Genomic DNA, 5,862 nt, shown 5'->3' with positions numbered 1-5,862 from the left:
GGGAAAAATCATATAAACAGCACATAGTGGTTTATAAAAACACTAGTTTGTTGATCAACAGAAAGAAACATTATTAATCATATTATTTCAATGGATTTACAAATCAAAAGACTTAGAAATTGCTTTTCTTTCCTGCAGTTGCACTGTATGCCAGTATAAGTGAAGGTATTATTGTACTCACTGTCTGAAGTTACCTTGACATACTTAACATACTTTAACCCAATCTTACTATATTTTAAAATGAGCATGACGCATTGCATGTTGTAATGCTAATTTTGTAGAAGTGTTTCTTTATTACTTGTGAGCTTTTAAAACATTAGCACAGACTCTTGTTTGAAATTTGAAACACATGAAGCAATGAGCAAAAATAAACTTCAGCAGCTTTTGCACACATTGAATGAGCCTGTCCATATTACAGAATAACTGGTTTCACAGCCTCTAACAAGCATGTGTTAGTCACACCGGTGCTTTTCAGGCTGCAGGTCACAGGTGATGAGATGCTAAATGTATTTACCACTAAGATGAACAGCTCACCATGACCTGTGACAAATTTTGGAGCTCACAGTGATCCTCCAGGAAGTGCAGGAGCCAAGACTCACATACCCCATTGGATTAGGCATATAACAGTAACCCTAATGCTTTTTTTCTAAACCAGGAGGAGAAATAGTTCTCTCCAGAGCAACCACTTTATCTTGAAACAGGTGTCTTAAAAAAGGTGGTAAATGTACTTATAAATGTCAGAGTCTCTCTCCATTGACTACAGAGGGAGCCAGGGAATTAACAAGGGGGGCATTAGCTTTAGACACCTACAGTCACAACCATATAGACATAAGGACCCGAGCCTTTGTTGAAAAAAACCCCAGTACTGAATGATCTCTTCCTAAAGAAAGCGTATCTTTTGTCCCTGATCATGTTCTTCCTGCTTATTCAAAACAAGGCTGCAACACCTAAGCTACAAAGACAAGCCAAGAATCATAGCAAAAATCAAGAACTAACAGCAGAGAATGTGTATGATATGGTTTAGTACTGAATGCAATCCATGTGCAGGGAAGAAGTGATGGCTGAAATCTGTGAAAATCTTGGGGTTTCTTTGGTGGTTTTGCTCGAGATTAACTCTAGTGAAGAGCAACTTCAGCTTAAGCCAAGTGTTTCTTTAGGAGTCAGTGGGTTAATTTTCTTTGTGCTTGTTTTTTTCCAAGTAGCTACATAACATTCTATGCAATATTTTGGAAAGCAAGAATTTTTCACATTCAAGTCTAAACTGGAAAGCTAGCAGAAAAAAACCCTGTGCTTAGGAACTTGAAAATAAGAGCTTGAAAGCTGTCAAGACTTAGTCACCTTTTTCTTAAAAACACTCCTAACATAATGACACATTACCTTGTTTATGTTCCTTAGTAATTTTTTTCCATCCAGTTCCTGTCATACCTAGAATTATATGGAAAAGATACAGTTAAGAAATAATATTACCCAAATGTAACTGTGAAAACTCCTAAAACACTCTTAAGCCCCACAGATAACGTGATAAAACCTAAAAATATCATCCCAAATAGAGATGATGCTGAAGGCCTTGGACCACATGAGCTATGTGGAAACGCTGAGAGAGTTGTGCCTGTTTCTTTCCTGGAGTAGGGAAAGCTCAGGGCTTATCTGTGAAGCTTATCTGTGAACTACCTGGTGGATGGAATAAAAAAGATGGAGACAAACTCTTGTCATTGGTGCCATGTAAAAGAAGAAGAGGGATGGACACAAGTGAATATGGAGAATATTTTAACATAAGGATTTTTTTGTGTTAAACTGCTTCTCCTAAAGGAGAACCACTCAGTGGTACTTACTGCATTGGGATAGCCTTCATCTTGGCAGACAGGAGAGAGGAGCACTGAGTTGAAAGAACAATGGAAAAGGACCACCCACCTCCAATTCCCAAACCAAGTTTTTTTGAAGCGTGGACAGGCAGCAGTAAAATCCTGGGGAGAAGGGACCCCCTTAGAACACGAAATGAGACACTGGTAGCAGAAGGAAGCAGGAAATCTAAAGCCTAGACCAAAAGATGACCTAAACAGGACTAATCCTAAGTAAAGCCATAGTAGTTGAGGTGATGGAAGAAAACACTTTTCCTGGTTTGTGGTGCCTTCACAATGACCAGAAGGTCCACAGGACCCTCTGCAACACGTGCGGATGAATGAAGAGAAGAAAAGGGTGTTGTTTGCCCCTTATTTATTCCAGCAACCTTTTTCTGATTCTCTGCCTGAGGAAGAAGAAATAGGTGGAAATAAAGCCACCACATGGATTTCTGAACAGGGAATGAAAGGCCTTTGAATGAAAATACACCTTTGAGGACTCAGACAGTGTCTCCACTGCTCTCCTGCCCCCCAGCCCTCTGGAGAAGGCATCACAGCCAACTAGCCTAAACCTCCTCAGCAGGAGGTACCTACCTCTCAGTGCTTAGCTCTTCAGGCAGTACCATACTGGGTTACTTGCAGCAGTCACCATCTCAGTAATTCTGTTTCACAAAGTGATGTTGGCTTACTACTTACCCACACAGCTTCTTGAGCACAGAGTAAGTTGGATCCTCTAAGACTCCATGAGATGATAGAGTCTAGGAACTCAACTTCAGAGCAGTACTGCCACTCCACACACAACTGCTGTTGCTACCCAGAACTTTCTGACTGTCAGAAAGGCAAGGGGGGTAAAGAGCCTTCTCCTCTAGTTTAACCAAGTTCCCGTAGAACAGATGAAATCCATACATACGGTGCCACCTTACACAAGCTGAACTACCACAGAAGCCGTGACTTCACAAATGCATAAAGCGCAGAAGTACTCAGCAGCAGTCACTCTTTCACTCAGAGAAACCAGCAACTTCAAAGTGTTTCCAGCTTTAGGCCAATGTGAATGCATCAGTAAGTTTGGATCCAAACCTAACAGCATAAATAGACAAACCATTTCCAGTAGCACCCAAGGTTAAACAGTACGGGCTACAAACCTTGCCATGTATCTGGCTGCAGAGAGGAGGGAGAAAATTTTTGATTAAGGAGCTGAAGAAGAAAGAAAAACAGCCTTAAGTTTAAAGGTCTTCAGGGAGACACATAGAACATGGCCTACATGTAGATGTGGCAAGAAAAAAGCTAGCTAGAAAGACCCCTAAAACACAAGAGGGCAGTTGGAAAATGAAACCAAAAAAGGAACAGAAATTGAGAGAGACCGTAGGGAGCCGACATTCCCTTTCTCACATTATGTAGGGAAACTGGTTTCATAAATCCACCCATTCACACTGGTTGCAGGCAGCAGAGTTCACTATTCTTTTCTGTGACAACACACTCACATTCATTTTTAGCAGCCTTTGGCACAGCTGTTAGGATTGAAGCTTGACAGTTTGTAAATACAACAACCGACCTCCAGTCCCAAAATCTTCTGGCAACACTTGCAGCAGACATTCCCTGCCTTGGGCTATGCACTAAGGCCCCAGCTTCCAAATTCTGGTACACAGACCACTAACAGTACTTCCTATTTATGAGTTGGAGAAGGAAGACCAGGTTTTAAGACTTTCCTGAATACACTGAACATTGAGTGGTTTGAGGCTACAGGCTGTGACAGTAAGTCTCAGTTCCCTAATTTTGGGAACATGTATCACAACAGAATGTGTGGCTCAGTTTAGTAAGAGGGAGGATAAATTTACAGCAGGAAATCTGAGCCCCAGACACCAGCCTTCTGCTTTAATTGAGAGAAATCTGGCATGCTGAGATTTCCAGCTTTCTCTTAAGAGTATCTGGTTGAAATGGTAAGAAATGGGTAAGTTTTCTGTGGATTTAGCAGTCTTTACTTATTCAAGGAAGAAAACTTCAGAATATGATACAGTATTAGGGTTCAAAGGGAGTCCCAAGAAGACAAACTGTGTATAGTGAGAGTGAATTACCCTCAGCTCATCTGCTGATAAAAAACTAAAAGTCTCTGTAGGTTGTAATCAAGATCAGAGAGAACTTCAGGGGACTCCGTCCTACCAACAAAGCTGCACTAGGGAAGGAGAAATGTTGATATATAAGGAAGCCCTAAAACTAGGAAGCAAAAACCCTCGAGACATCAGTAACTGAAGACTGGGAAAATCTCATACATAATTGTTGAACAACTTCCTTGAGAGTATGCTCAAGGCTGTGAGACACACATGCTCTGGAAAGAATCTCTATGGGATATAAAGAATCTGTGAAAACAGGCAGGGGTAGCTTTTCTCCTCCCCAGTACCCTTGAAAACCATGCCCTACTAATCAAAGTGAAAGGACTTGTGACTGCCTTCCCACTTCCCTTGACAGTGCAAGAGAATCAGTACATCACAAAGTTCAACTATCACATGTAGTGGTTTTCAAAATAGCTTCAGCTATAATTGACAGCTACAGTTGTAACAAGAACCCTAAATCACTGGTTACAATACAAAAAAAAAACCAGCAAAAAATTCACTTCGTCCAGACCACAGACGTTAGCACCTTATCTGAGCTAAAATCAACCACTGTGTAGAGGCAGTGGTAAATTCCAAGGCTCACACTGAGTTTTGCAGATACCACAGGCAGTCCTCTTCACTGTCACATGAGAACAGACACACAGTAAGTGGCCAAAGGAAAAGGAATTCTGCACAGCAAAAGCTCTGGGCAGTATAATTTTTGTTTCAGTCTGGTGATGTCAGCCAGGTCTCTGACACAAAGGGCCTGGCATCAATATACCCTGTGGAATTTCCACCAGTTAACTTGATGAATACCTTAAATGAAACACATCATAGTCCCCAAAAGAAGCATTTGATGTTATGAAGGGTCTAAAGCAGACAATAGTTACACCAGTGTATTGCTGTAAAATCCTTACCTTTTAGAGTGTTATGTTTGACTTGCTTTAGTACCACGGGAAAACTCTCTAAACCAGATGGCTGGGGAAAGGCTTTCTGAGAAGCCTCTACTCAGAAAACTCTGTTGTTCTCTTACCATTGCATGCGTTCTTGCAGTTGGTTTATAGCAGTTTTAATTTCCAAACATGCCAACAGTAGTTTCTGCAAATCCTGGGCACAAGCTGTTGCTTCTCTTTGTGCATGATTCCAGGCACTCTTGCAGTCACAAACGCAATGGTCAGACTGAAGATGGTTTTCTTCCACCTCCTGCAACTGTAAAATCACAGGAAGAATCCACAGTCATCAGGTGAGCTTTGGTACAGAGGAGTCAGCTGCTGCCCGAGGATTCACGTGCTGCAGGTATCTGCCCATACCCTCTGCCCAAAGAACTGTAATCATCTCAAGTACCTTCAAAGCTTTGCTTTTACTAGCGAATGAACACAAGCTATGTTACTTTGCCCTCCACGGATTTCCTAGAGCACAGTTCTAAACACCAATACTGCCCCTCCGACCTTTTTGGTGACTTAGGATGCTCTTTGTATTCACTCGGCTCCTCTGTATAAACATGAATTAAAAAGTTCATCCTTCTGCAGTGACTTCACACGTGCCTCATAAGGATCAGATTTAAAATATTTTTTCTTTTAAAACTCTAAGGCCTCCATACCTCAGTTCTTGGAAAAACACTGTGAAAGGTGGTCCCTGACTCAGAAAGTAACTTACACTTCCCTTGCAATAAAACCGCTTAAGGATGGCAAATTATAGCAGGGCCAAAGAAGGGGGGAAAAATACAGAGTAAGTTACAAAAGCATTCAGACGGGCACGGCTAGACACAGAACCGCGTGGCACGGCACGGAACGGCTCAGCGCGGCGGGGCGCGGCTCGGCTCGGCACAGCGGGGCGGACGCGCAGCCACACTTGTAGCTGTTCTTGGTGCTGAAGGAGGCGGCGCTCCGCGGCAGGGCAGGGCAGGGCAGGGCAGGGCAGGGCAGGGCAGGGCAGGG

Source organism: Corvus kubaryi, unplaced genomic scaffold (assembly GCF_017639235.1).
Source record: "Corvus kubaryi isolate FWS band 111438036 unplaced genomic scaffold, C.kubaryi_AGA036_p1.0 137, whole genome shotgun sequence".
Classification (NCBI taxonomy): Eukaryota; Metazoa; Chordata; class Aves; order Passeriformes; family Corvidae; genus Corvus; species Corvus kubaryi.
This window is presented reverse-complemented; position numbering follows the sequence as displayed.